The sequence below is a fragment of the Egretta garzetta genome, unplaced genomic scaffold (genome assembly GCF_000687185.1).
Source record: "Egretta garzetta isolate BGI_Z169 unplaced genomic scaffold, ASM68718v1 scaffold207, whole genome shotgun sequence".
Classification (NCBI taxonomy): Eukaryota; Metazoa; Chordata; class Aves; order Pelecaniformes; family Ardeidae; genus Egretta; species Egretta garzetta.
The window spans coordinates 2,047,609-2,064,976 of record NW_009260185.1 but is presented as its reverse complement, the minus strand read 5'-3'; positions in this window follow the sequence as shown (position 1 = coordinate 2,064,976).

Below are 17,368 nucleotides of genomic sequence, written 5' to 3'. Positions count from 1 at the left end.
ATCATTAATTAATTCAGTTCTGCAGAGCACTCCAAGGTTCTTACATAAAAGGTACCAAATAAATCCAAAGCATTATTAATAAAATGTTCAGTCTTTTTACAAATTAATTAATTTATGATATTTCCTTAATGAGAAATACTATCTAATGAAACTAACACACTACATCAAACAGGCGCGTACTATTCAACAGCTAATTCAACGAGAGAGAGTGATAGGAAAACGTCTTTAGGGTTTAACAGGGGAATAACAAACAAACAGGCAATCACATATGTTTCATTTCATTTAATATCTGGTATCTGTGTGTGAATAAACATTTCATATTGCACCTTTTGATGGCTGCCACAACAATACTTCAAAGAGATAGCTACTTCTTCACAAGGAAGTGGAAGTTGCTCTTCTGTGTGAAAAGAGAGATGAAAGACAGCTTTGCGATGTAGTTCCAGCACAGCCCTGGACCTTTTGAACCATTAGGATTTATATGTCATTAAATAATTAACTCAACGATGCGTGAGAGAAAGTAATGCGACTCTCTGTAAAAGACCTCAATTAATTGCTTTCGTTTCAGCAGGCACTGAGTCTTCATGATGAGATATAAGTGAGGTGAACTTTATTTCAGAGATTGTCTGATAAATGCAGTCATATAAAAAGTGAAAAATGACTTGTTCAGGTAAGACTTTTGTTTGCTGAAGTGTTTTTTGTGTTGCAGTGTCTTTGGCTTAAATTAACTGACATAATCAGATGCCAAAAAAAAATGCTAGGAGCCTTGCCCTTGTGCTACTCCATTTGCTTTGTACTGTTCCCTCCTCATGAGTTTCAGGGACAGTAAGAGGCATATCAAGGCATGTCTGATTTTTAATTAATTTATCTGCTGCCTTTTATCTTTCAGTATTCACAAGCTGGTATAAGCAATTTGGTTTAAGCTGTCTGCCGCATTCTGCCACCTCTCTTGGGATTATCCCCTAGTCTAATAGGATATAATTCCTGATAGTGTAAACCTCTCTGTACTTTATTTAGTCCCACTAGTTTTATTCAGACTTTACCACATCACCCTTAAACACCTTCCTATCTTGGCACCCACAGCCCTTCACAGGCTGGTCCTGCAGAGACTGGAAAGAGGAAGTGGCAATCTCAAGCCCTGGACTCAATCCCCAGGGCATCCCACTACAATAAATTAAGTAGTTGGACAAGCCATTGAGTAGAAACAGAGAACAGACCACAACCAACTCTCTGACCTGACCTCTTACAAGCCTAGGACCAGCTCCAAGGTCAGGAAAATGTGATTTCAGCTAAATTTAGACTAAGGCTCTTGTTCTTCCAGCCTGTTGCAGATTTGGTGAGTGGGGAGAGAATCGCTAATGGTAAAAAAAGCAGCAGTGATATATCCACTAGTTTAGGTTTCTGGTCAAGGGTCTTCAGCTAGAAGGGAGCATTTCTAATCCCAGATTTAACATGGGTGGAAATGTAGTCACTTAACAGAATCAATTTCCAGCCATGCAATTTATGTGCCAGTGACCATGCTCTTACCTCAGCCCATGGTGAGATAACCTGCACTCAACCCTGAGGAAGATTAGGATTACATGATCCAGATGGGGCTATTTTAGCCAGGTTGCTGCTTCATTATTTAAAAGGTTACAAAAAAACCCAAAAGGGCTAATCTGGTGCCATCTGCTCAGGATGAGGTGAGAAGAATTCTGCCAGCATCTTATGTTCACCCCTGTCCGCTGGGTTCACACGGGTATCCATTCCCACTTAATTACATGCTGTCACATTTACTGCTCTTTCCTTTGAACTGGCACCCGAAGACTGGAGAGTGGCTGGAGAGAAATGCTCTTCTCCCTTCAGCAGATGGCACAGCCTTGGCCAGCAGGAGACAAGTTGTGGTGAGTGTTGAACGGCTGCTCTCTGCCCTGTTTCCAGCAGTTCCCTGCTGAGAGGATCAGGCATTGCAGGCTGTCTGGGAAACTGGAACTCTCACCACTGGGAAGACTGTTCTCCAGTATGATCTTGAAACAAATAGCTTCCCAATTTGTGTGAGGATGCACAGCAGGCCACTACCAGGCCTGCACTGTTTCTGCTGGGGACGGTGCAGTAGGAAGACAGGCAGAGAAAAGCTGATCCTGAAAGATTTTTGCACACAGGCAGGAAGGAGACCAGCGTCAGCCTCCTGCTCCTGGACTGGAGGCATCTGTCTTCAAGCCACAGTCAGGAGGAGAAGGCACATGCCTCGGATCGGAGCGACAATTTCAGAGCCGGTTGTCACTGTGTGGGGTATCATTCACCTGAGGTGGGAGGTTACACACAGAAGCATGAAAAGATGAACACTCTGTTTGTTCGCCAGAGCTCAGATTTTTCAGCTGTCCCCAAGTCCAGAAAAGGAGGCAGGTCCTGACCTTCTAAGCAGCATGTATTGCCAAACATAATTTATTCTCTCACCTTGGCCACTTTACACCTGCTCTGCTAGTAGGCAGCACTGTCAGGTCAGGAATAATAAAGTCATACTGTGACTACTAGATAGTCATTGCTCACTTTCCACAGTCTCTGTTTCTGCAGTAAAGCTAGCTACTTGCAAAGACAAAAATCACCTTGATCATGACAGTGAAAGAAAAGGGTGCATCTAATGGGCTCTTAATTGGGTGGGACTGACAGGCAGTTGAGGTTCTCCCTGCTTGAGGCTTTGGAAACGAAAAGGAACGGACTCTCCGTGCAGCCAGTGACATCAGCTGTGGTCTTCACGTGAGCTGCCTGGAATGAGCTTCATTAATGTTTTCCGTGGTATAATCCATCATCACTTCAACAATGCATTTCTGACAGTTAATTAGACTCCACAGAGTGGAATAAGTAGTGTCGTGTTTGGAATTATAATCCATTACTGAAAAACAGATCGTATGAGGCATATCACCAGCCGGAGCTCTTGGACATCTTAAGTAGTTTTTATTCCAAAAGCTTGGTAAACTGTGTTTAGTAAACAATTCTGCAGCGTATTTGCAAATGGCTTCAGCACAAAGAGGAGTCAGGAATCAGAGGCCACCTGTTCATTAGCAAAACCCCAAATAAATAAACAAATACATAAATAAATTCAGCCCCTCTGAACGAAGATGAAATGATGAAACCCAAGTGTCATTAACTACCCTGGACCACACTCAGTACATTAGAGAAGAAATCCTTGCCCAGCTGATGCCTGTGGCAAAGTTCCGGCTGATTTCAGTGCGGCCAGGACTTGACATGAGAAGTCAGTTACTTGGACTAGACTGCAAGAAAGATGCAAAATGCTCCAGTGGTGACCTTCTTCATCTGGATTACCTGGGACATTGGTTTTTTTGGAAAGGTGCTGTTATTTACTAGGTATGCAGAACAAAACCAGGAATTTGGGAGTGGCTTCTAAGCACAACTGTGACAAAAATGATCACCCTGAATAACACTATTAATAATGAGATTGGATTCATAATATTAGTGACTTGGCTAGGTTAGGAAATCCTAAGCCAGGAGACCTCCGGTGGATGCACAGCAAGGAAGGTAATGTTAAAATGGAGGACAGACCTGGCTCTGTGATGAACGGTGTGAGGCAGGAGAGATGTTCTTCGAGAAGTACTTTGCCTGCAAATGCTCAGGTGTCCGCTTGCTTCAGACATGCAACAGTGCTGCTACCTTGAGGCCCCTGAGCACAAGCACACTGTTTTTACAGCCGGCATTCAGATGAAGGATGACAGGCAGAGTATCAAGTTTAAACGGACCTAGACCACCACTTTCCACACCTGGCATCATTTCCTTCTGTCTTCTCATTCTTAACTGGTTTTTAATTTACTGCTTATCTAGGCAGCATTTGAAAGATGTCCCGGAACTCTCTGGATGCAAATAATCAGTTGAACGTGACTATGAATCTTCTATTTGGAAAGCTCATACAGCCATCTGGAAGTATCCTCATCTCCAGATGTTAAAAGGAGAGCCAGTGTCTTCATCTTCTTACCCAGCCGGTCTTTTACAACTCTGCCCACGTATCATTCATGCTGAACAGAAAACACAGGGAAGGCTGCCTCAGGAGCACAGTGCCAGGGCTACGGCTTAACATCCTTGGTTTTATCAAACCCCAGGTAGTGGCTCTGCCTAGTGGTTACAGCAGCTGCCAAGGACACACAGCTCCCACTTCCAGTGTTGAATTTCAGTTGTCATGAGACTTTGGGCAAGTCACAAGGGCTCCCAAAGATCAGCTGCATGAAGGTCAGATGAGTGATCCCTATGTTTTTTTGTGGGCCAAGCCTAAAATGATTTTAAACTACGGTTGTTTTCTTCTTCAAAGGTATCTGCTCCCTGAGGCAGAGATGCTCCACCTGTGAATACAGGCCATATATCACAGAGAGACAATTTTCTGGGCAAAAAGCCTGCTTCTGATGTCCCTCTTTCTAAATGGTCCCTCAGGTGTCAGAGTAAATGAAATGTCATGGTGAACCACAGTCTTCCCTCCTGCCGCATAATGAGCGTGTGTTTGTTTAGATGAGCAAGTAGTAGCAGCCACCCCCAGCAGCCTTTTTCTGCAAAGTGCTTCTTGAATCCAAACAGGGAGCAGGATGAAGGCTTTTTGACTGCACATGGATAGTTTAGCTGATCTGCACACACAGAGAGAATCTGGCACTGCTGGGATACATCAAATCTTCTCTGTGTGCACAGATCATGTATATTCCTTATGCAGCCATGGAGAGCTTTGGTGTACATTCCTCTCCTGCCGTTACAAGACGATCTGAGGGCTGACCAGCCAGTTGCCCACTGAGCAATTCGCTGAGAAACTGTCGAGCGTTGGCAGAAGGCTAAAAACCACAGTTTGTAAAGAAAAACTAGCAAAGCAAAAAGGGCACATTTTAATATTATAATTTGTTTGCTGCAACAGATTCAGTGGCTAATTCTCATTTCTCCTTAATTTGAATTGTTATCACCAGAAAGTCTTGAAGAACTCGGGTTCTGCATTTATACTTATCTTAATTTTTATGTATTAAAAAATTTATCACAAAATATTTTTGTAATAACAGCACGGGCCACAGAAGCTGATACCAAGCGTCCACATAAGCTGAGCTATTCTGGAAACCTTAAACAAGACTGTACCTTTAACTTTGAATCAGATTTTTTTTTTTCCATTGTATTATGCTCAACTTCTAGACACTTTTATAACAATGCAAGCTGTAGCACAAGCAGTAGAGAAAAAAAGTGATCAAAATTGGAGCAGAAGATTAGATACACAGCTCTCAATGCTCCTGACAGTTATTCATTGATTATTTTGGGCGTAAATTGTATTGATTATGGTAATGAGAACGTCCGGTGACAAGTGACAATCCCAGTGATAGGCAATCTTCCCAGGCCAACATTTGTATGTTTGAATGCTATTTGCAAAGCACTGCTGGAATTCACACAATTATGAACTGATGTACTTTCCGTCCCTGAATATCCTGGTGCATCTGGACCACTAATTAGGCTGCTTAATCAGATAGAGCTGTGCATTTCACACATGGAAAAAGTGAGGCAGAGGAAGACCTGCTTTGTCCAAGAACATATACTAAGGAAGTCTCTGGCAGAGCCAAAACCGAACTCAGATTTTACAACAGATTTTACAAACTGAACTCGGATTTTACAACTCCCTAGCCAAGGCCTGTTACAAAAAGAGCATCTTTCATCAATACTGAATGCCTCCAATCGCATTGTTTTTGTGCTGGGGGAAACCAATTTTCCGGTGTAACCTTTGTCAACAGTGAATTGATGAGGGGCTGATATTGGAAAAGTTATGAACAACTTCTTTTGCCAATCTCTGTTGTGACTCCTGGGAAAATAGGTCAGTGATTTTTCATAGGAATGTTCTGAGGACAGATACATGAAAAATTATAAGATGCTTAGTTACAAAGGTGTGAGATAGCAAATGAAAGCCAAAGTGTAATTGGAATTCCACAGCAAATATTACCAGTATTGTACTTCTTGTGTATTTTTCTGCTGCAGCCAAGGATACCTGATATTTCTCTTGAAGCCCTTAGCTCTTGCGTACATGTCAGTAAGTGTGAATTTCAGCTTTCAACTTCTAGCCACCAACATATTAGAAAGAAAGGATTTTTAGCATCTGCTATCATATTTTAAGCACAGGAGAAGAAAGACCTGTAGCTTTGTCTTTACAATGCTGGTAAATACTTTGTGCCCTGTTTTATTTACCAGAAGGTTACACAACATTAGTGCAGAATGGAAATGTCATGCCAGGCAGAGAGACAACTGTGGCTTCTGTACAAATTCTTTCCACACTATAAATATAGATCTTCCCCCATAATTGCAACACAATCTCGATCTGCCTGTGGTGATAAAGGGGAAAAAAAAAAAAAAAGCTGTTTAATTTAATTAGAGTCCATTTGAAAATCTACTAGCATGAAATAATTTGATATACAGAAATAACCCTCACCAGCTACAGACACTATTTCATTGTGTCTTATCTTAGGATAACAGTAACACTTACATTTCAGACCTTACACTGTATAAACAGTGTGACTAGAGATAGCCCTAAGAACATTTAAAATGACGTCAGAATATTACCACTTATTCAGCTCCCTGTTCTCTGTCAGGAAAAGATGCTAAAAATGCTGCTAGAGTAACATTCACCCTTGAGGAAATTTACAGCTAATCCATGCCCATCCACTCATCTGCAGTTATCCTCCCTCCCAATGTAAGCATCTCCTACTAAAGGCCCCTTTTCTTGTGGGTAAGACCATTGCTGGCATAAGGGGGCAATGCTATATGAAGAATGCCCTAAAGTTATTTGCGAGGTGTAACGTTAAAACCCCTTTTGATTCATACTACAGCAGATCATTACTAGATGCACAAAAATGTAAGACTGAATCAAAAGTTTATGGACAAGCTGGCAAAAGTAAATGCTCATTTTTTGACAAAAATCTTGAGAGGAAAATACTCCCTCCCAAATTTCCCTTGAATACTTTTTTCGCTTGTTTGCTTAATGCTTTGCTTATTTTGGTCTAATGAAAATTGAAAACCCCAAAGAGAACAAAGTTGCTGCAGACCAAAATACTATCTGCTATTCAAAACCAAACTTTTCTTTGTTTTTACTAACATATTTGGCTTCCAGTAACGTTTTCTATCTTTGGAAAGCAGAGAAACAAATACCATAACCATACATTCTTCTATTGCTTTGGCATCTTTTCTTCCAGAAGTAAACAGTACAAAAGAAAACAGAACCTTTCTTCGAAGGTAAGAGGGAGCCTGCTGATTATCCTAGATAATCTCTTATATATCACAGATATTACATTTACCATGATATACATGACATTTACCTCTACTAAGTCCAGTAATTTCAGCTAAATTAAAGCATTTCCATCTCCTATGGCTAAACTGTGGTTTGCCACAGCAGAGAGTTCTGCAGATCATTTAATGTGACCTCTAGTAATGTAAAGCTAGGCAACCCCCTCCCATACTTCTTACCTTTCAAAAGGAGCAAAACCTGTTTCTGTGTGACACCAGAACTAAGGGTATAGAAGCATGCTTTCATGTATGTGAGAGACTATTTAAATATGTGCAAGCTAAAGCTATAGGAGTCTTCTCAAATGTAAGGCAGATATACACGAGCCAAATGTATAAAAAACAGCTTGTGTGTGCATTTCTGTACACAGGTATTTGCATTTGCGAGAAAGATACAGAACCTAAACCTGTGAAAGACTGCCCTGTGTGTGAGGAAAAGATATGGGAAGGGGGGGAGTTAAATCTATAAAAAATACCTCATGAGAGTAAGAGAGAAGGATAGAGAGATTCAGAAGTAAAAACACAGAACCTTTCTTCTGTATGTCATAGGAGGGATCTGGAAACAAGCAGCCTCTGAGACAGGTGAATTGTCCCTCCTCCTTACTTTCTGTTCCCATCATTTTAAGTGTGTAGATCACTTTAGTGAAATCTAAGATGTTTTTCCTTTTAGGGATATTTTCCTCTCATAGCATTATTGCATTAGAAATTCCCAGATTTCCAAACATGGCCTAATCTGCAGGAACATTGGGAGTGTGCAATTTCGAGCCCTGCGTGGCAGACATACATTGATGAGCACACTGGCAAGGGACTGAGATTCTCCTTTTGCAAAGGTTTCATGTAACACCTATGATCTAAGGTCTATTCTGACATTTACCTGAGGCTGCCTTTCTAAATGTGCTCTGAACAACCACAAGGAACCCCCTTCCCCCAAACAGCCAGACTCTCCCCGTGTATTAGCCAACAGTGAATAAAAAGGGGCACAAACATGGCTGAACTGAACATCTGTACGGAGTCTGAACAAAAGCTTGCAAATGCTGTTTGTGAAATACTGAGCCATCTCCTGCCATTGCCTGCCAATGTGGATGGCACTGAGCAAGGGAGACTTTCAGATAGCTACTCATACACCATTATTAATTATTAGTATTTACACTGTGATTAGTATCCAGCAGCCTTAGCCAAGGAACAGAGATTCCAGAATGCCATCTCCTCCTACAGGTGTTTTTATACCAGTCACAACATACTTGTGGTAAGGCTCTGAAATGCTAAAGTGGATCCATTGTCTTGCTGGATGTTGCTGATTCCTGGTTTAAAAAGAAAAAAAAAAATCCCTCAGAGTCATATACTAGTTTCCCAGGGGGAAAAAAAACCCAAGCAAACCAATAACAGAAATTGTATTAAAATCTATGGGCGACAGGACTGGGTGATCATAGAGTTCTTTTTCTGCTCTTGATTTGCAGTGATTCAAACCCCTCCCAAGGACATGATTCAGAATAAGGTTCAGGTCACTACCCAGATGAGGATGCAGCACAGAGCAGACTGGTGCTATTTATTATTTCTGTTTTGGAAGAGCCCAGAGGCCATAATCAGCAGCAACACAATCAGATCATGACCTGAGGGAGCATAAATTCTTTGCAGCAGTGATGTGGCACAGCTGGCATCAGGTGTGGCACAAGGGCTGAAATTGGACACCAGGTCCAGCTCACTGACAGTGCTTATCCCACCTCTCCCTCTCTTTTCCCAGTCTTCTCAGCCAGCCTCCCAGACCCTTTGGACCACAGGACCCTGTGCAATTGCAATGCCTCCACACACACTCTGCAAACGTGACTTATTCTTTCCCACCTCCTGTCAAGTTACATCTACATAAACCTGCATTTGTCTCTGACGATAGCCCAGTTTTCTCTCTTTATTTATCTACCTGTCGAATCATTTTACAATCTTTCTCTGGACAGCCACAGAGCAAGAGACAGAACCAGATGCTATGGCATGCACTGAATGCCAACTAGCCTGGCAGAGTGTGCAAGCGTCCTCATGCAGTGGAAAGGTCCTTTTGTAAACATGCCTTGTGATCAAAGGGCTGATGCTTGCTGATATTTTCAATATTAATAATCTCCCAGCTGCCTCACTCCATTCTCTGGCTCCCTATTTACCCGTCCTTCATAGTTCACAGAAAGGCAGAGCTTAAAACAATAAGGTGGTTGTAGGAAAGGAAGGTTATTTAAAACAGGAATGCACGTGAAGAATAAGCCATATTGATGTTGCACAGAAATGCATCAAATATGTATAAAATCATTGTATTGTCATATACTGCACCTGGCACAGACTGAGAGGCATCTAAAGAGATGTGCATGCATGCATACAAATATAATGTATATTCACATCCACACTCCTTCAGAATCCATGTACTGCCTATGTTCAAGTGCCACACCTCCTTTCCTATCCCCTATGCAGATATATACGGAATCAGAGGCTGAAAACATGAGTGTGTTTCATCAATCAAACAGAAAAATTACTGCAAAAAATAAATACATATGCAAGTACTCCCAGAAGAAGACATGTAGTTGGCTATTTTGTTTGATGGTTTGCAAGTTTGTGAAAGAGTAGCATGAAGTCTAAGGAAGCCAAGAGAGAAGCTATGCAGAGGCAGAGTTAGCAGCAGTAGCACAGCTCTGAAAGACAGAGAAGGGAGAATATTTGGGCTAAGCACTGGCTGAAAAAGACCCCAAGATGCAAGGAAACGAGTTACTTTCTGTTGTTTGACTCCTGCTGTGCTCTGTGAAGCAGGATGTGCTATGTTCTTAGTCAATCAACAGGACGGCATCAAAGACGCCTGATTCCATTGCCAGTCTCTCCTCCTAATAGCTGTCCTTTTGCTCAAGGAGAAAGCTTTAATAAAAGCTGGTTATAAACTATGCATATACTAGGAAAATGTCATCTGTCACTGAAATACAGCCAGTACTGGCATGGCAAGCAGTAGACCTTACAGCAGCACACTGCCAAACAACCAAGCAGTTTGGCAGCGACTGTAAAACATACCACATCTGTCTGAAGCTGCAGGATTGATTTAAAGTGAGTGGAAGGAAGCCAGCCAGACCACAGCAAACACACTGAGGTGAGCCACGTCTCAACGGAGAGCCCGCTGGGCTCTTTGCTGTCTGCAGGTTGCAGCCAAGCTGGTTCCTTACCTCACATGCAGGAGGACCCTTCCAGCAAGTGCAGCATCTGCTAGTGGAAAACCATGGTGCTGGTCGGGTGTCCTACCACACAGGACTTGCCTGCTGAGTCACTGGGTTTTTGAGTCCAAGTGCCCATGCTTAGGCTGTCCCAGCTGCCACTTTGTAGAGCTGCAATACTGGGAGCTGTTCAGGCAAACAATGTCTCTCCACCATCGGCCACTCCAGCTAGACCTGCAGCGAGGCTCTCCAAATGCCCTACAGTCTATTTACATGCACTCTAATTTAGGATGCTGCTGGCAATTTGGTGCGGTTTTGCAAAAGTACCATATTTTGAGTCTGTAATTTTTATCCCTTTGAAACATAAAATAAAGCACATAAACAAAACATGTAACGTCTATAAAATTTTATATCATTTTATTACATTCTAGAGACAAAATGTGGCCTACTGCACAGGTACCTGCTTGGGGAGTCTAAACTAATGGAAACAAGGTCCATTTTTGATCCATTAGAGCCTGACAATATCACAAAAATAGGACTAATACTGACTTGCCAGCAAGGGTGAAAATTTATCACTAGAAATATTTTGCTTTCCTTCTTTCTGGTACTTAAGGGCTTTCTAAACTCAAAGGTCAGAGAGAAACTGCTGAGAGAATCACAATCAGAGAAAATGTTTCCAAAGGGGGAGAATCTTTCTGTAGGAAACACATACCCAGACTGACAAGCAATCACGCCCATGGCTTCGTATCATCCCAGGACCTTGCTATGTGCTAGCTGGAAAAATGCACTCCATTTTCAGATCCCATTTTAGTAGCTGCATTTCCTAGCGTAATCCACTGAGAATTTTGTGCTATCTAAATGCCTGGTTTATCACCACATCCCTAATATATGCAAAGCACAGTGATTTTATCTATTGCTAGAATATTGTGTTGTATTGCTAGAATTTCACTTTAGAAGCCTGCTTATGTAGGTTAGGGTTTCACTTCCTTCCTTCCCTGCACAAATAAATATCAGCATTTAAATGCAGTAGGTGTCATATCAGGACATTAGGACCAGGATTTTAATTCTTGATACATGAGGATGTGGTCATTTCAGAAAGGAAACCAAAAGCTTCTTCCTCTTGGCCTCTTAGATACAAGATGACTGCAGACAATCAGGCACCAGGACTGTGATTCATGCCATCAGTCCTTCAGTGCTGGGGGTCACAGACTGACAGTCACGTTAAGTTTTGCAGAACTGGCAAAGCTCTGGCCAGCGGTCCTTGATCTACCCCCTCAGATAAAGACAAGGCTGGAGGAACTCAGAATTGTCTTGCCCAAGCAAGAAATCCATGCAGCTCCCCAGCATACTTCCCTCAACACCAGTACACATCCATCAGCTGTCCCTCGTATTCACAGGACATTTTTTCTTGTTTAGCAGAGGATGTTCATTAAGAATCCCCACTGCATTTATTGGTGAAAAATCTTCTCCCAGGACTGGCAGATGGGAAGGGAGGAGAGTTGCAGTGTGAAATCCAAACAACTGCTCACTGTTCTTCACCCATGCTGTGCTCACAGGACAGACCCCCATGGAGGGAGGGAAGGAGAGGATGCCGTTGACAGCAGTTTACTCAAAGATGTTTAAAGTGCAAAAAAGCAAGGGAGCTTGCTTGGGAATGAATGTAGGGAGGTTTTTTTTTCTTCAGATGAGTTTAGTCCTGGTGAAAGGCCTCTGAATAACAGTCCAGGACCCGAAATGTGATAAATCTGCAGAATCGTACAGAAAAGGCAGAGCTAGCACCTCCCTGGCCCTCACAGAGCTCCATCTGCAGGTGAAAGAGGAGCCAAGCTCTCTTTGTATCACATTTTTCATATATGGAAAACATTGCATAAATCCCCAGTGACCAAGTGCACAGAGGCACATTTACCAGGAGGAAAAAAGGAAGCTGCAGCCCCGTGCATACTCATCTTTCACCGTGGCATGTGCTCGCTGCGCCGTACACAGCAGGCACCAAAGAAAACCCTCCTAACACATCCACCTTGCCATGGCACCTTGCGATGAAGATGTGTGAACTTGTGAATGCATAAAATAAAGTAGTGGGGGAGGGGAGCGAGGAAAAGGCATCACATTTATGTCGAATATAGGTAAATTATTACTTTTTTCAAAAACATAATTAAGCTGTGGAATTCACTACCAGATAAAATAAGAGACCAAGAGGATTTTACAAAGAACTAATATAAATACCAAGCTTGGCCACAGCTGCTATAAAAGATAAAGAAAAGCATTAGAGGAAAGATCCCTCTTTGCAGCCGAGTGCATGCAAGCCATTTAGACAGGACAGAGGATTAGCTAGACCCTTCCACTGGACTCGGGTAGCACTCCTTATGCTTCTGTTTGCTACTATGCCCACTCCTCCCCCAGCGCCTATGCTGGGTGATGCTAATAAGGAACCTGATTAGCATTCAAGGATCGGTTGTGCCAATTAGGCCCCAGTACACACTGGGGCTGGGTCCAAGCGCTCACGCTGCTTCTCCAGCTGCCAAGTGCCTTGTGGTCATGCTATGGAGGACAGCCACAGTGTCACCTTCCATTACAAGGGAGCAGAGGACGTGCTCCCGCAGCCAGCCAGGGCAGCAAGCTGGTGCAGAAGGGCTGGGGAACACAGCTCTGCCCCATTTGATATAGGCTGTATCCCTGGCAAGCTATCGGGATGTGACCCGTGCATCAGAGCATGCCTAGCCTCTGATGAGGCACCATGTGCATCTTCACAGAACAAAAGAGGTGCTGGTAGATGTGTCTGTGCTGTTTTGTGGGCCTCTAGGCCACTGCTGGATGCTGCCAAGTCCTGGTCAGGCTCTGAGAGGCTTAGCCCTGCAGGAAGATGAAATCCCTTTGCAGTTCACAGAGCAGGAGCATAGCAGGAGTTATAAAGGCAGCCTGGTAACCGTATTTTCTGGCCTGCCAGGCTGCTTGTGGCAGAGGCATAGACGACTCCTGACAATGAGGCAGTCACCGTCTGCCTAGGACCTGGACAGAGCTGTGATCCTTGCAGCCAGCTAGAGATGAAAGTCTTCCTGGCTTGCCAGATAGTGTTGGCGGGACTAGGGCATGAAAGGATAAGGGACAGAAGAGAGAGAGTTCTCTAAATCAGCTATAAATTATAGCAGACACAAATCTTTGGTGATATGGAACAGAATTTATCATTTCCAAAGGAAGGAAAGGAGACCCCATCCTTCCCAAATGACTGGAGGGTGGGCAAGGAGGGCCACAGCTGCTGGTAGCAATACTCTTTTTCTTCTCTGCCCGGGTACTCTGCAGTCATGGGGATGTGTCAGGGAATGGAAAATGAGAAGTTCTGCCTTCAAGGGGCAGGTGAGGATGTCTTCATATGTGCCAAGACCAGTAGACCTTGCTGGATGGAAATACAGCGATTTCCTCCTCTTAAATTTCAAATGGAGTGACTATCAGACAGAGTGGTCATACCACAAAGCAACAGAGAAGGTCTGTGATGGAGCAGAGAAATAGAATAAACAACAGGTATACTTCCTTCATATTTCATTTTGATTGCAGAAAATGAATAGAAAAAATGTGTACTATGATCATCAGCTTATTTTTCTTTTCAAATCTTCTTCCAGCCAACAAGCAAACAATTAGGCCTTTGCACAGAACTAGCATCAGAAAATGATATATCCCTGTCCTGCTTGGGTGAATAAAATATGTCCTGAAATAGCTACAGTCTCATAGCTATGGCTCATAGCTATCAAGAATGCCGGTCAGGGTTAAATCTCTCTTTCTTTTCAATTATTTTTTCATAAATTAAAACCCAAATGACAATAAATCATGCTATAAAAATTAAAATGTCATTTGCTTTTATCAGAACTAAAATTAAGCCATACACAAGGATGAAAAATGATTTTTCATGTATTTTGGTGCAGTTGAGATGAGTCACGAGGTCTGCATCTGGAACTTGGCCACAGGACTTTTTTAGACTTAATGTTCTGATCTAGACAATTAAAAAGAAGCCCAAACTGAGACTCCTTAGCAGAGGCCGAGCCTGACTGAGAGCAGGTCTCAAGAATTCCTCTGACTCACCTTAGCACCCTGGAAGAAAGGCACTACAAAGCTGCCTCTAAAGTTTCCAGTTCTGTAAGGCTCCAGGAACTTTGCATATAGTTTTTCAGAATATGCTTGCCTGTAGGCAATTGATAAAATTTATTGCAACAATGAAAACTGAATTTAAAAGACTGAACTTTTTACTCCTCTCTTCAAATTGAAGTGTGACGCCGGCCTCTGACCTTTTCACACCATTCCCATTCTGTCTGCAAGCAAAGCTGAAGCTGACTGCACGCATTTGGGTGCATGTGTATGTGAAACATTGACAAGCAAACTACACATCTTCTTCTACATAAAACTTAGATGAGTCAGACCATAAAGACCATGAACTTCTGGGCTCAGTCCAGGACTAAGCTGTACTTATGACATTGTTATCAAGCCTAAAAGAAAGTTTGGGGTTTAGTCCAGGACTACAGCATTACAACAGCAGCAAGCTTGACAGATTTTCTCCTTGCAGTGTAAATATCAAACGATGCTCCTTTCCAAGAGCTCAAAAGACCACAATGCCAGACAATGTTAAGCAAGCTTTAGGCTGGTCAGCGCTCCTCTTCAATTGTTTTATTCAATAATCTTCCCTCCTCCCACATTCATAAGTCTACAGGAGAAAGATTTATTTCAGCTTTAAAGAGAGCATGAAATGGTATTTACATTTTCACAAGGCATTAACCTTGAATCACGGGACATCCCATTCCCTGAAGGGGGTGTGTATTCAGTGAGAGAAAAAGAGGGAAAACAAATTGCATCTGTTTGCTCAAAGGCCAAAAGTGGCCTGAGATACGGCTGCTCAATACCTTCAACAAGAGCTAAGGCATCAAAACAGACCTGAGCTGCTTGAATTCTCTGCCTGGCTCTGCTCTGTATAGTAATATTAGGAGAAAGAATTATGAAAACATAATGGGAAAGCAATGAAATATGACCAAAGTCTTGTAATGATGAAGCATAATGACTCATAATGAAGAAGAGACAGGAGGAAAAAAAACAATTCTTGTGAAATAAAAATAAGAGGAAGAGTAAGAGAAGGAAGGGGGGGGGGTGAAAGAGAAAGGAAGCAGCAGCTGGAAATGACTTAACTTTTCCACTTAGCGTTTTAAAACCAAAAAGCAATTACTGCCAGGCTGGCGTTGCCTTTCTGCACATTAATTCCCTATTATGAATAAAATTAATGAGTTTAACAAACTCCTCGTCCTCGTAAAGTTGTGCTCTTCATTATTAGTGTTAATAATCCACCAGGGACTCTGACTCCAAAGCTCAGCACCATGTCCTGATTTTTTAAAGTTTAAAAAAAGAAAATAGAGATAAGGTGGGGAAGAAGATTACAAGAAATGGAAAATGATAACGTGACTTGACCCAGGTTGATGCACTACAGAGCGAATGTCATTCTTTATTTAATGGGCTATGTGGTAAAACAGCAGTCTGACCCCCTGAGGAGGATAATTCTACTTTTGCCCCAGTGGGAACCTTGCAAGAACCAAGCCCAAACCACTCCAAATGTTACATGGCAGATTTAGAGTGCTTGAAAGGTAGGCAGACAGCAATATCTTGCTGTTTCACCTCTGCCTTTCACTTGGAAACAAAGATATCAGGGAGGGGACACATACATAATTTAAATGGCATACAGGTGGCAGTGGAGAGAAACCTCCTCCAGCTACAGAAAAGCCTACAAGGCTTTGCACAGTGGCAGATGGTGCCGATTTCTCACCATTGCCATGCGGGATCTCTGTCATGGAATAAGAGATTCAGAGCTGCTTGATTCTACAGCCTGAGACCTGAAGCTCACCAAGCAGAGTGCAGCATCCCATGTCCCAGCACTGGGACCGTGAGAAGCCTCAGAAGAAAGAATGCCAGTTACCGAGGATGTTGAACTAGGGCTGTGCCACTGTAAAGCCATGGGATTTCTTCCCAAAAGGCCAGATGGATGGAATATGGAGATTTTGCAACAGCAAGTGAAAACCCCTCACCTGTCTACCTGAATTCACTGGGCAGACCCAGCTGAGATGGAAGCAATTCACAAAACAAGATGTGCAAAACCTGCGATGAGATTTATACTGATACCACACTGGGAGGGCCCTGCATCTGCCGAGGAACCTCAGCTAGCAGCCTGGCATCCATACCAGAATGCCTTTTCCAAAAGATGGCCCTTCTACAGACCAGCTGCAGAAGTTGTCTCACTCCCTCACGGCACTGTTACTGCGCTTCTGTCAGAAGTTACCATCCCTGCAGCTCGGCAGGCAGATTGCTTCTTGAGAGCATTCCTTGATCCACTTCAGTCATAATCGGTCAGCTTAGCTCAAATGGCATAAATGATATGTTTGCACTAACCTGGCTGAGTCTGATGGAAGCAGCTTACAAGGCACTCATGTGAAACGTTCCTCCCACAGACAGGCAGACTGTAATCTTTGGTAGAGATATAGGTTACAAATAGCTGGGGCAGGGCTGCAGCATTCAAACCTACAGAGCTCTGCAAAATAAACATGCTCATAGGCTTACCGGCATGAGGCCCTTTGCATCAGATATTTGAGGAACAACTAACAACCACAGGGTCCTACAATATGTATGTTTTAACTTGCAGACTTCTGTCCAAAACTTAGGCAGGGTGCAGATCTGAACGGTCCAAGCTGGTATAGCTTTGTACGCTGAATATGGAGTAGGTTTTCTAAACATCCTCAGCCAAATTTACAAGAGTTTTAATCCAGTTTTAATGGTACCAGTATGGCATTGTCCTTAAATTTTCTGTCCTCAACATGTAGGTGTTTACTTCTGTGAAATGAACAAACACAGCACAGATCCTTCACGGATCAGAGCACAGAAACACATTTTATTTTCAAAGCCTTCTGGGC